This window comes from Cryptomeria japonica, chromosome 6 (assembly GCF_030272615.1).
Source record: "Cryptomeria japonica chromosome 6, Sugi_1.0, whole genome shotgun sequence".
In the NCBI taxonomy this organism is placed as follows: Eukaryota; Viridiplantae; Streptophyta; class Pinopsida; order Cupressales; family Cupressaceae; genus Cryptomeria; species Cryptomeria japonica.
Genome location: NC_081410.1, coordinates 128,448,502 through 128,464,139, shown reverse-complemented (window position 1 = coordinate 128,464,139; position 15,638 = coordinate 128,448,502).

Genomic DNA, 15,638 nt, shown 5'->3' with positions numbered 1-15,638 from the left:
GGGAGATTTCAGACCTATAACACTATGCAACATATCATATATAAATCATCACAAAAGTTATTGCCAATAGGCTGAAAAAAGTATTGCATAAAATCATTTTGAAGGAGCTGAGTGGATTTTCACTTAGGTGCTCAATAGTGGAAGGTATCATTATGGTTCATGAAACTATACACTCAGCCAAGAAGACTAAGTCCCCAAGCATGATCATTAAGATAGATATTTTGAAAGCTTATGATTTAGTAGATAGACAATTCCTACTTTTAGTTCTTTGGAGATTTGTTTTTGATAATAAATGGATTGATTGGATTAGGAGTTGCATAATATCTCCAAAATTCTTTGTCTTGGTTAATGGGGTGGCACAAGGTTTCTTTGATTCAACAAGGAGATCCATTATCTCCCTTCCTCTTTATCATAATGGTTGAGGTTCTTGGGAGAAACATTTCTCAAGCCAGGGATGATGGCAGATGGAAGGGTATTATGGTAGCACCAAGGATTGATAATGTAACACATCAGCAATTTGTTGGTGATACCATTCTTTTTGGGAATGCTTGTAGAGTTGAAGCGGTTGTGATAAAAAATATTCATGGTGACTACAGCAAAGCCTCAAGTCAAAGTGTTGATTGGAGGAAATCAAAGGTCTATTTCTTTAATGCTCAACCTAGGTTGCAAGTGGAGATTGCTTGGATTTAAAAGTTACAAACTTTCTAGGTAGATTTCTTGGTATGCCTTTATTTGTTGGTATTAACAAAAAATATTATTGGGAAAGTTTGATTAATATTTATAAGAAGAAAATTGAAATGTGGAAAGGTAAGTAGCTATCCTTTGTAGGCAGAATTCTCATGTTGAAAGCAGTCCTTTCAACCATCCATGTATACTCTATGTCTTGTATGAAAATCCCCAAGGCAATGGATAATATCCCGATTTACATAATGCAAAGATTATTCTAGAATGGGTCTAATGATATTGATAGATTCCCTCTACTTTTATGGGAAAAGATATGTAAACCAAAGTTAGCAGGAGATGCAATATTGAAGCAACTTAATATCATGAATCTAGCCATGGGATCCAAATTGGTTTGGTTCATGTATGCCAAGGGTAATAAAAAAATGGGTTAGAATCCTAAGGAAAAAATATCTAGACTTTGATGCTCCCATTCAAATCCTCAACACATGCAACCCCCCTAGAGGATCGATAATTTGGAACTATCTATTGGATTGTTAAGAAATCATTACAAAAAATATAACATGGGAGATTAGGAATGGACAACAAGATTCCTTTTGGGAAGATTCTTGGGAAGGATATCCGCCCCTAAGAAAATATGACAATCTATTGGACATCAAAAGGGAGACTAGTAGACCTTGGGGAAGGAAAGTTCATAATTATGGAGATATCATAAAATATCAGAGGATTGTAATATGGAGATGGAAGTCAATGTATGATTTAAATGTCCCACGAGACCAAAAAGATTCTCTTTTGAAAATTTTACATGATAGATGTTTTTCAATTTCAAATAGAGAGGATGTTATTCGATGGTGTGCATCTCCAACTGAGGAATATAAGGTTGAACTAGGATATAAAATCAAAGAGGCAATCCTAGATGATTTAGAATAGCCAAAAAATCTACTATGGGGAAAGGATTTCTTACTAAATTGGGAGCCTTTTCTTGGTTGGCTTTGCAAAACCATATTTTGAACCAAGATAGAGTGGTGAAGCTGGCTATCTCTGATCCAGGCAGGTGATATTTGTGCAAAAATAAGGAGGAAAATGTTGATCATCTCCTTTTTCATTGCCCTTTTCTGGAATCTTGTTGGAAATATTCTATAAATAAATTGAATCTGCAATGTCCCATTGCATATTGTATGAAATCTTGGTTTATTATGTGCCCAATGGGGATAAATAAAGAAATTTTTGATAGCTTGTGGCAGGTGATTCCTTCTATAATCATTTGGGAACTATGGAAGGAATGTAATAGAATGGTATTCCAAGATACTTCCATGCCCAAAATATAGATTATCTGCAAAATGGAGGCATCTATTGTAGAATTGGTGAATATGGCAGCAAGGAATAAGTCTTTGAAAACAAGTATTTATACCAACTGGGGTGATGGTATGATGAAAATGTTAAAAGGTTTAATAAACCTATCCATATTTGGAAATAGGGACCCAAATGATATCAAAAATATGTGTGAAAATGTAAAGTGGGAAGCTCCATAATCAAGTTGGATAAAGATTAATTATGATGGGGCTTTTAGAGGAAATCTTGGGCCCAGTGGAATAAGAAGTGTGGCTAGGAATGAATCAGGCATTACAATTATAGAAAGGTCCAAGCATATTGGGATCTCGACAAATAACATAGAAGAGTTGAGAGAAACATTAATGGGATTAGAATTGGGGAAGGAATTCAGGATCATGAAGATTCACCTTGAGGGTGACTCATTGATCTCAATCAAAGCAATTCACCAAAATCGAGCCCCGATTTAGAATTTAGGCAGATGGTTGACACCCATAAAAAAGCATATAGATGAGTTGGAAGGGTTTAAAATCTATCACATATACTGGGAAGGTAATGACAAACCTGATGGGCTTGCCAAGTTGGCAATAGAATCATTAACATTCATGGTCAAAATATGAGTTGTACAGTTACATGGGATTTATGGTATTTCAAATTAAAGGCTCATATGAAAAGTGATGCAATTTGAATAGCATGTAGTTTTATTAATGTAAATTCCTTGGTATGTGGGAAGTGGGAATTAATGTACACTTATGGTGGCATGAATATTGAGAACGTTGATGATTCATCAAGCCAAAGGATAGGTTTTATAAGGTAACTTGTATTCACACAAGGTGAAGGATACAAATATCATGGGGGTGTGAAAGCAATTATGAAAACAATTGGCCTTCGTCCATTAATATTCATTGCAAAAGGATATGACCCGTTATTTAAATTCAAAGTTGAGTGGTGGGGTGGAAGCAGAATAGGAGATGGACACACCTGTGTTGCTAGAATCTACCAAAAGGTAGATGGCCTTTCAAGGAGAGGTGACCAATAAAAGGTTGATAGCAGTGCTTAAATCAAGGCACCCACTAGTTTTGCATGATGCAAAAAAAATTTGGGGGTAGGATTTTCTGATGGCATACCACCGCCATCGGGTGAGCTTAGATAGATGTGCTATGTTTTTGGCAATATGGCTGCATTTAGGAGTGTCAAAGGCCAAGTTAAAGAAACTCTATCAATTGTTGTTTAAACATACTTTCCTGGGGGATATTGTTGCAGTCCTTGACAATGTTGATGAGGAATTAAAGTTTTCATTGCCTCAACATTATTATCTCATGAATAATGGAGAAGGGGGTGTGCCAACAGTTTCCCATTATCATGTCTCTAGAGATGGATTTATTGGAATCGAGATGGGGAAGTATGGTGCAAAGTGTTCTATTTTTGCAACACCTTACCCATGTGGTGGAATTCCCTAAGGAAGATTTTATGTGGTCATACATGAGAGAGGAAGGCTCGGTGGCTGAGGATGGAGAGCCAACGATGAAGGAGGAAGATATTTCTTTACTAGCAGATGGTGAGGAATGGGTGGAAAATGATTTTTCGTGATGTGAAAGAAATAGCTAGGGGACCAGCTCACCAGACCTGTGGAGTGGACTACCCTATGGTTGCATAGGCTCAGGTGATAGCTCTGGTTTGATATGAAGAAGAAGATAAATAATTGACTGTAAGGTCTTTATGTAGTTTTTGTTATATGATTCCACATTTTTCTAGATAGAGTAGAAATACATATTGTATAGGTTTGAATAGGAAGATAATATGGTTCCACTTTTTGTTAGATAAAATGGAATTTCTTAATCTATAGGTTTGGATATAGATATATGCAAAAGATAGTAAGGTAATGACCAAATGCAAAGCCATGGATGATGGATAAAGGTTGATATATGTTGATGTTCAATAGATGTAAGACTTTTTTTTGGATAATATAAAAGGGAGCTAGCCCAATCCAGCTATTAAATTAGCAAAAAGAAAATAGATGAAGTATTGATTTTATTCCCATTTAAAAACCTTGAAGGTGGAAGATAAATTCTATTGGAATAATTATATTACATATAACAACTTGAAAGATGGATGGATTAAATTAATTTATGTGTTTAAAATAATGTTAATAAGTAATTATTTGAAATAGATGTTATACTCCAAGTAAAAGGTTTTAGACATTATTTTATAAATAGATTATAAAATTAAAGATATAATGGAATTTACGGTATTAACTTCTTATACTCTTCTTAAGATTAATTATCACTATGATGACTAAATAAATGCTTAATTCTTTGATAACAAAAATTTGATAATTATACTTATTCTGAAAATGATCTAAGAGATTAGACTATATCCAAGCATAATTTAGCTTAACTTTCAAAATTAGTTCTATTTAGTCCAAAATATTTTGATTTCATTTCAAAACACTTAACATCAGTTTTAAGTGCTTATCTTTTTTTGCAATAGTATTTAGCTTTCCCTTTAAGAAATTAGTAATTAATAATTTCTTTTTCTTCATTCAACATTAGATTCATTTCTAAATTTTTATTCTCCTTTCAATAGTGTATTTGGAGTATTTTGATTCATTAAATAATTATTTTCTATCCAAAATAATTGGATAAACTATTCATATATTTCAAACTATTAGGTAATTACTTTGGGAATGGGTTTTATTATTCAAACAAATAATATTGATTTATTCAAATAATATTGATTTATTCATTCTATTTCGAAGTATTTTAAGTATGTGTGACAAAAAAAAAAGAAAGAAATCATCAATTTTCATAAGTTTTTTATAGTTAAATTTTTATTAGTCATACAATGTTCACAATTGTAGTTAAAAAGATTGAAAAATTCTATTAGAACAAATAATATTTATCTCTCTCTAAAAAAATAAGTTAATATTAGAATTAACTAATTCTCTTGAGCAATTCAAGCTTAGTTGAACTAATCTCAACTAGTTGATTCATTTAAAGAAAATAGTACTAGTTAAATTTAAATAAACCTTCAAGCATTTAGTAATAATTTTCAAGGGTAGTAGCTTATTAATTGTTGGTTTCCCTTTTAAACAATGTTATTAATTGTATCGGCACAATTCCTTGTTAGACTTGTTTTAAATTTGAGCCAGATTATCCGTGTTGGTTAAGGGCTAAGGTTATACTTCAATTTGGTTCAATGTTTGGTTTTCAAGGTGATTATTTCTATATCTTCAATAGAATTCTCCATGACCTAAAGATTTGGGTTTAATTTGATTTAGGGTTTGGGCTCAATATGGTATAGGTTAAGTTTGAATTTGATTTCAAATATAATTTGTCTTAGGGTTCCATTTGAATTAGTGCTAGGGTTCAATTTGGTGTAGTGTTAGGGTTAGGGTTGAACTTTATATAGGATTAAGGTCCAAAGTGATTTTGTGTTATGGTTCAATTTGATTTGATTAGGATTAGTGTTAGGGTTGGGGTAAATTTTGATTTATTATTTAGTTAGGTTTAGGGTTAGGGCTCAATTTGGTTTAGTGTTAGGTTTATGGTAGATTTTGGTTCATGGTTAGGGTTAAAGTTTTAAAATTAAATAGATCTTATTTAAAATAATTAGTACTCTACAACTTTAATTTTTCCTTCAAAATATTTAGTATTTTAGAAGTATTAGATTTACTACTAAAGATTCATTCTTGGTGCAATTAGTGTCTTTGAAGTATTTAGATTCAATTCCTTTTTGAAGAAAATAGTACTATGGGTTTACTTTCAAGTTTTATTATTTAATTAATTGATTTCATCCCATGTAATCAATTCAGTATACTTATAATTAAATTCATTTTCAAGATCTATTATTAATTTATTTTTCATTTAAGAAAATGGTACTTTCAAATAATTAGTGTTACTATCAAGAAAATTAAGTGTTGGAGATGACTAGCATCCTTTTCAAGTCAATCATTAGATAGTTTTCCTTTCGAAAAATTGAATATTTATATTTTCTTACAAGCTTTATCATTATATTAGTTTCATTTTTCAAAGCAATTAGTACTTACAAGTAATTAGAATCATTTTACAATTTTAATAATAATGATTTACTTAAGATTTCATGAATATATATAGTTAAATTCTTAGATAAATAACTAAACAAGAGGAGATGAAACAAAAAACTTAGCAATGTTCAGTATCTATAGTGCCTCTGGGTCACTCTTACGGGTAAATCCATCATGTTGAACTACTACACTTAACGCCTAAAAAAGTTGCAACAATGGCATTTCTGGCACCGTCCCTATAAATCACCGAAAATAAGGGTCCTTTGGAAGTTTAAATTAAAGGGGCATGTAATACCCATTGGATTGATAGCCTAAAAAGATAAATTCTTAATGAACTAGCATTCATTCAATTAAACTTTAGAAAACCCCATTAGGTTTTGGTTGTGTGTGATTAATTTGGAAATTATTTCTCTTCATGAAATTTTTGCAAATGATAATGGACCAAGGGTGACATAACTCATAGGAAATATGAATTAGTTATTTTTGCATTTCAATTATTATCATATATACTTGAATCATGGAAAATAAAGAATATTTTGATAAATCAATTTTATATTAGTCGCATATAGTTTGAATTGATGCTAGTATAGAACTAGTCTTGAACGGTTGGAATACTAGGAGGGGGGCATGAATCAGTATTCTGTAAACCCTAAAACAATCTTATTATCACTTTGTATATTCACATCAATTAGTATGAAACTGAAAGAAATGAGTGATCAAGTAAACAACAAAAGTAGAGATACCATCCACAACAACATACACAAGAGAACACCAAATTTTTACATGGAAACCCATTAGGAGAAAAACCATGGAGAGGGTTAACTCTTAATATAATATAAATAGTTATAAAATATTAAAAAATTCTCACTGCAAGGCTCACTGCCTAAGAAAGATGAAGGCTCACTACCAAAGGGCTTACTGCCTAAAATAGAACAAGTAAACAAAAATGAATTACTATAGTTTCATCTTACATATGCATGGAATATAGTTCCAATTAAGCTTAGTAGACAAACTTCACCCACTTCATTCACTCTGTTTCAATCATAAATGACATATGACCATTATGTCGCACTTCTATATATGTATCTTGCAATCTGTCTATGTTTCTACTCTTATATTTCATCGAAGGAATACATCACATATTATATATATATATATATATATATATATATATATATATATATATATATATATATATATATATATATATATATATATATATATATATATATATATATATATATATATATCGATCCATATCTCAAGTTGGCCACACATGCCTTAATAACAAAATTTAATACCAAATGGAATACACACACTATCCACAATGCTTAATCATGTCTCGACCAAAAATAATTAAGTGATGAAATGCAGATGTCTAGACAAATTGTTCTATTTTGGAGAAACAAAGAAATTGACAGACTGAATTGTCGAACTGTTTATCTCACCTTTCGAAGATCTATAACATGTATAAACTAGAATATAGGTACATCTAATATTCATGATTATACTACCCAAACCACAAATCCATATTTGCAACTACGGAGCAAAACATGATGAAAAAAGTCATCGGATCACTAGAGCAGTAACAATATAAGTTGAAACAGAAATATGTTGACATCAATGACAACCAGTAGTTTATACAACATTCTCCGTCATCAATGATAAAACTCCAACAATCTCCCCCTTTGTCATTGATGGCAACATGCAGAAAAAAAAAAATTACTCGCTTAAAAAAAATTTCTTCAAAATTATTTTTAAAAATATTATTTTCTACTAATCTCCCCTTATGCCATACAATCCTTTTCCATTAGTTACTCTCCCTTTAATCACCATTTCTCCCCCATTCTACTTACTCTCCAAAAAGCACATTATCTCCCTACTCCACATTATCTCCCCCTTTTCCATCAAGGACAAAGGGTATAAAAAATATACCTTCACACATCTTAACAATAATAATACAAAAAAAAAAGTCTTAATTACCTTTTTGTGAGAAAATATCCTTATACTTTTCTTTGAGTTCCAAGTAGTAGATGTTAACATTGTGCACTTAAAATTGCACTGTACAAGCAAGTCAATAGCACCAATCAAATCATCTAGCATGAGTAAATTCAACTCATCTTTCTCTACATCTTCTAGTAGAAGAGTAAATTGATCCATTCTAGTTTCAATAATTTCTTTGATAGTCCAGAATTTGGTGAAAAAATCATCTCTTTGTCTCTACACCAATGATAATTTCAACTCCAATGAATTAATCTTACTTCTTAGTATACCATTTTTATCTTTGAAAATGTTGAAGGATTCTACAAATTTGTTTATCTCAGACTCTAGGGAGTCAATCTTTGCTTTGTGGTTTGTTGCAATAGCTGGCCACCTGACACAATATTTGTAAACACTGACAACAACACTCACACATTTCCTCGTGTCCTTTATACTTTCAATCAATTTTGTGTGGCAATACATTTTCTACTCATAGATCTCTTCACTTTATCTTCAAGATCTGGTTATCCTTTTTCAATGGCTTTCAGGGCTAATTGTCCACTAAATTGTTCAAATAAAACATCTGGGAGAAATTTTTTGATAGAACCAAGAACAATATTGCTTTGAAGCAAGTGAGTAATCAAAGCTTCTCTAATTCTATCTTTTTCATAAGATGGTTGTGATAACCATACATCTCCAACTTTATTTATTCCATCAGGTGTTGGCATTTTTGATGTTCATGTTGTGATTGTCATTGATGGACACACACTTGCATTAAGATCCTCTTTATATGTATGAGTTAGAGCACAACCGGTATTTGTTCCAACCGGTATGTTGTAGGTATGTTGTATTATAGTCTTTAGACTATTGATGTTTTGCATAATGTGTTTCCTGGTCTGAAGTGGCATGTCGACCCCAAGCAGTTCGTGGATCTCAAGCAGTATGAGGGAGCAAAGCGGCATAACACATTCTTACCAGTCTTCATATTTTATAAACCGGCAACCGGTATTTTGTATGAACCGGTAATACTCTGTGATGAGTTACCAACCAGCATTTTGTGATGAGTTACCAATCCACTGATTGTTTGACGGTGTCGACACACTGGCGATGCTTTTTGTGTCGTGTTACTGAGTATGTCTAGATTCATTGAACCTAGGAAATTGAAATGTAATCCTATTGGACTGACATGAAATCAGATTCCTTTATAAGGACATCATGTCTAGGGTTTTAGGTTGTTGATGTAGATATAGCGAAAGTTTATGTTGTTGCTAGGGTTTAAGGTGATTGAGGAGTTGGAAAGAATATGAATGTGTAGAAGACTGAAGTAATGCAGGAGTGCATTAGGAACGAGCTACCAAGGATCTAACCAAGCAGTCTGTGCTACCAGCTAGATCAAACACTTGTTGATTACTCACCTCTTTGACAAGTCTGTAGCCCTTAACCAGGTAGGCTCAGAGTAGCCTTTGTAAAATCCTCTAACAAGGTGGTTCACCTCTGTGAATCTAAAATCCTCTAGCAAGGTAGTCCTTGATCGAACTTATCTCCTAACATAGATTGAGATTCCTAACAAGATCTGTTCTGGTGAAGAACATTGTATGACCTTAATCGGTCTGGTTTCTATTCTGCAGATAGTGACTTGTGAGTTCCATCTCATCGTGGTTTTTCCCATTTGGGTTTCCACTTCAAATATCTTGTGTTATGGTTGTATTTCTTTTGTGGGTGAATGCTTTATTTGTATTTTGGTTTGCATGTGTGATAACTGGTCTGTCTGTTAAACTGTTTTACCGGTTTATCTTTAGACTGTTTAAGTGTTTAAGTGCAGTGTTTTTCGGTATACTAATTCACCCCCCCCTCTTAGTATTCATCAATTGGTATCAGAGCCTACCTTTCTATAAGTTTAACCACTTGGAAAGAGATATGGGGGAATACACCTTGAGGGAACTTACTCTACGGCTCACTCAGTCTGAGCAGGCCTATGATGATCTTATGGTCAAATACAAGGCATCTCGAGCAAAAGGAGAGAACATGCAGAAAAGTTGATGTAGCTATCTAAAAATAGTTCTGCAGATGAAGCAGACATGGAAGCCCTAATTGCAAAAGTAAATAAGTTGAATGAATCAAACTCCAACCTGAGAAAGGAGTTGGAAGGACTAACTATCTAGATGTGTCAAGAGCTTGAGAACTGGAGGAAAGCTGGAGATCTGGTGAAAGAAAGAGATCATGAGATCTCCAAGCTGAAACAAGAGGTCAGTGCCCTAACTGCTCAACTCCATGCTAGCAAAGTGGAAAATGATGACATGCATGGTGAACTGAACAGTGCCATCTTTGAGAATGAAAACCTAATGGAAACAAATGCTGCTATTTCCAAAGAACTCTCTGAGTCAAAGGAAGTACTTGCTAAGTTCAACAAGAGCACTGTCAAGCTAGAGCAAAAGCTTGAATCTGCCAAACCGGTCAAGAATATTGATGGACTTGGCTATTCCGATCATGAGGAAGGTGAGACCTTTGGTATAAATGCTGAAGCATCAAAGAAGCAATCGGCATTCAAAGGAAAAGGTACGCAAAAATTCAAACCTATTTGCTTTAACTGTCTTAAAAAAGGACACATTGCCAATGTATGTAGGAGAAAAGCCTACAATAATTTTCCTTACTTTATTGACAATGTACCTAGATCCAATAAGTTCAATGGTCATTGTTATGCATGCAACAAGTTTGGGCATAGAGCATCTGAATGCAGGTCTGTCATGAACAACACTGGAAGATATCCTCAGAGGACCCAAGGAGCTGGTCTAGAATCTTTTGTGAACCGGAACCCCAACCGGTTTAATGCTTATAACCATCAGTCAGGTAACAGTGGCTATCAACCGGCAACTGGATGGAGAGAAAACTATTGGATTTGTCATGGTCATGGTCACACTGCTGCTACATGCAAAAGGAAGAATGGAAACATGAACAATGGACCTTGGAGAGAACCTAGAATGATTTGCTATCATTGCAACAAATCAGGTCACATTGCAAGATTCTGCAGAAGCAGAAAGAGTATATCTGATGATATACCGGTCACTCTGAAAGGAGGAATTGATGTTGAAATAGTTCAAGCGGACATGAACAAAACCTAGAAGAGGAAACCAGTAATGTTGGAAGAGGAACCGGTTTCTGCACCTAGTGTGGAAATATTAGAACTGGCAAACTAAGCTTCAAAAGGCTTAGGGGGAACAAATGGAAAAATGTTTTCGAACCCCCGGTTTATACCGGCAAAAGACCTTAACCGATATGTGATACCTGTCGCTTGGCAGAAGACCGGTAATGGTAAAAAGGCAAATTAGGGTTTATGCCCTAATGGAGGAGCATTAATGATGGTAGGTGAGGACTATGTTTAAAAGCATTTTTGAAATCATTTCTCACTATCAGTTTTTGAGCGAAGAAAATTTTTTCAAAGAGCAGAGCGACGAAAAGGCGATTTGAGCAAAAATTTGGAGAAATTGAGAAATCGTGAAGGAGATTCAAATTCAAATAGAAAATGGTCAAGTGGAGAACACAGCGGTGATTCAACTACCGATGAAGTGAGGAGTGAAGGAGAATCAGAAAGCCCTAAATTCATGTGTTTTAAAAGGTATTTCTCGAGTTCTTAAAATTTCTACAATGGCTTCTGCATCTCATACCAGTTCTAGTGCATCTATTGAGTCTGAAAGTTTTATTCAACGGAAGTCAAAGTATAATGCCCTATCACAAGTTTCAACTGGAGTGATAGTAGAAGAGGGAATTTCTGACTACATAGATTGCAAGATTAAAGACCTAGGGTCTCTAGCCATCCACTCCCAACTAGGTCTGTTTTGTGGAAAGGATAAGAAAATCAAACCGGAGTATAGTATCTTGGAGAAGAAGAAACTCCATAATGTTGTATACTTCCTGGAAGACTTTACAAAGGATCATATAAGGATCATTTTGAGCAGAGTCCATGATGACAAAATGTACCTAGAGAGGATGCATGATATCATGTCACAGACAATTCATGCAGTCACCAGTTTCTACAATACAGGGGAAGTACCAGCCCTAAGGACGGTTAGCAAAACTGAAATGTCCAAGCTCACTGGTTCAGTGAGTGACTCACGTGGCATGATAGTCAATTCAATCAAGGATGATCACTTACCGGATGATAAAGGAGGATGCATCATTTGACCTATGCACCGGTATGCAGAGGCAACTCCTATTGAACCTGAAATCAATCAAACAAGATAATGCACTGAGGTTCAAGTTTGGACAACTATTGGTTGGGTTGTTCTTTTACTTTCAAGGATACTTCCCAGGAGTGGGAGACATTTAGTGGTCTGCGGACCAACCGGTTACCAAACAGATAAAGGAAAGTTTGCAAGCAGTGGGAACCAATTATCCTGAAGTTTTGAACAAGTATTTTGATGAGTTCAAATGAAAAATGAGCCAAAGGATGAGGATCTCAGGTGATATCATCAAGAAATATGAAGATGACATCTGTTTCACCATCAAGGTGGATCAATGCATAATGGAGGTTGTTGAGCCTAGACAGGAAGAAGTGGAGCCAATGGGCTATGAGGTGATGTACGACATGCTGGAAGGGTATGCCTCTACCCTTATTGCCTCACCGCTTGATCCTAAGGTGAAGAGAACCGACACCTACCTAGAGAGGATAGCATTGGCTGAGGAACCACCAGCAATGAAAAAGAAAGAACCGGCAGTGAAGAAGGAAAAGGCAGTGTCTGCAGCATCAGCACCGGTTACTACTGCAACTCCAAGAGTGACCAAGTGGTCACCAGCTAAGAAGAAACCAGAAGCTGCACTGACTAAAGTGTTCCAGAGAAAGAGGAAGACAAGGTACACCTCTCCAGACTCAGAGGAAACTGTGTATGAGGAAAAGACAAAGAAAACATGTCAAGCAAAGAAGAAGAACAAGAATAAACCGGCATCATCTGCACCGGTAAATATAGATATCTCCTCCTATAAACCTTTGACACATTGTCAAAGAACAATAAAGAATATTAGGAGAAAAGTGTTAAATGATTTAATTGAGTGTTTTGATGACTTCAATGAGGATGAAAAGGAAGTGGTTGAAAAGGAAATAATTCAGTATCTGTGTAGTAATGACCGGTCACCCTCAGAGATTAAGTCTCAGATACCGGATTCTTTATATATGTCATTAGATAATAGATGGCGCATTGCCATAGAGAAAGAACAGGAAATTAGAGAGAAGGTTTTTGCACAATACTTTCCCGACCTGTCAAATTCTGAATTATATGATGTTACTGATCTAAATAAAGGACTCTTCTTCACTAGAAAAAGAAGACTCTAGCTATTAGAAGGTAGAGTTGCTGATGTCAAAAAAGACACCCATTTGTTTATGCAAACCACTATCCAGACTCACAAAGCACGTCTGGCCAACCGACAAGCAGAAGAAGAACTGACTATATCCAAACCGAATGAGGTATTTTACGATGAAGGCAATCCAGTCATTGAACCATTCGACACCATTAATGTTGATGCTCTGGACGTTGAGGATGATACTCAGGAAACACCATCTGAGGCAACAAGACAGAAGCAACAGGCTAAACTGGCTAATAAGCAAGCCAAGGACAGACAGGAAGCGGCAAAGGAAGAGGCAAAGCAGAGGAAAAAGGATGAAGAGAAGCAGAAGAAGAAGGACGAAGAGAAAAAGAAGAAAGATGAAGAGGAAAAGAAGAAGAAAGAAGAAGAAGAGAAGAAGAAGAAGGATATAAGGGACGCTTTGGATGAGGGAAATCTGCTACTTAGCAAAATCTGCCAACCCCATCTATTCTATGATGATGTGCTAGCTTAGAAGCAAAAGCTTCAAACAGACTTACAGTCTTACTTGAGCACATTCAAGCCACCTTATGATTCCTTTGCAACTTATGGGCAAACCGTTCACCGGTTTCATATCCAGTCTGTGAAAATGGAGCAAGAGATCAGCACACGGTCTAGAGATTTGCAGGAGCTTCAACTAGTTTTACTTCCATGTCTGCAAATTCTTCAGAAGTGTTATCTGAATCTGGATGCCTTGACAGTTACATAGGAGATGAGCATAGTTGATGCCATGGAAGAATAGGTCTCCCGGATGCAAACAGAGAAAGAAGTGGCCACCTCCCTACTTGAGTCCTAGTCTCTATCAATGAAGCAATTCTTGCAGGACTATAAATCTATTTTTGACAAGTACTATTCCTTATTGTCATAAACTTTTATTATTTTTATATATCAAATGGAAACAGGGTTGTTTAGCGGTACTTTGTCATTGTTGGCAAAGGGGGAGAAGTATTCTATTTTGGAGAAGTATAGGGGAGAAGTATCTGGTACTTAAAATTCTGCTATATGCTTTGATATATGCTATATGCTCTGATATCTCAATGTTTATGCTCTGTATGCAAAATTGCTATACATTGTATTGATTAAGGGATAGTGTATATGCTTAGGGGGAGAAATTTTGCTAATGGCATGTTTTTGTTGTAAAACACTTAGATGTCAAAATTTTATTTTCCTAAGTGTTGCCATCAATGCCAAAGGGGGAGATTGTTGGCATTTTTGATGTTCATGTTGTGATTGTCATTGATGGACACACACTTGCATTAAGATCCTCTTTATATGTATGAGTTAGAGCACAACCGGTATTTGTTCCAATCGGTATGTTGTAGGTAGGTTGTATTATAGTCTTTAGACTATTGATGTTTTGCAGAATGTGTTTCCCGGTCTGAAGCGGCATGTCGACCCCAAGCGGTTCGTAGATCTCAAGCGGTACGAGGGAGCAAAGCGGCATAACACATTCTTACCAGTCTTCATATTTTATAAATCGGCAACCGGTATTTTGTATGAACTGGTAATACTCTATGATGAGTTACCAACCAACATTTTGTGATGAGTTACGAATCCACCGATTGTTTGACGGTGCCGAAATACTGGCGGTGATTTTTGTGTCGTGTTACTGAGTATGTCTATTTTCATTGAACCTAGGAAATTGAAATGTAATCCTATTGGACCGACATGAAATCAGATTCCTTTATAAGGACATCATGTCTAAGGTTTTAGGTTGTTGATGTGGATATAGTGAAAGTTTATGTTGTTGCTAGGGTTTAAGGTGATTGAGGAGTTGGAAAGAATATGAATGTGTAGAAGACTGAAGTAATGCAGGAGTGCATTAGGAACGAGCTACCAAGGATCTAACCAAGCAGTCTGTGCTACCAGCTAGATCAAACACTTGTTGATTACTCACCTCTTTGACAAGTCTGTAGCCCTTAACCAGGTAGGCTCAGAGTAGCCTTTGTACAATCCTCTAACAAGGTGGTTCACCTCTGTGAATCTAAAATCCTCTAGCAAGGTAGTCCTTGATTGGACTTATCTCCTAACAGAGATTGAGATTCCTAACAAGATCTGTTCTGGTGAAGAACATTGTAAGACCTTAACCAATCTGGTTTCTATTCTGCAGATAGTGACTTGTGAGTTCCATCTCACCGTGGTTTTTCCCATTTGGGTTTCCACGTCAAATATCTTGTGTTATGGTTGTATTTCTTTTGTGGGTGAATTCTTTATTTGCATTTTGGTTTGCATGTGTGATAACCGGTCTGTC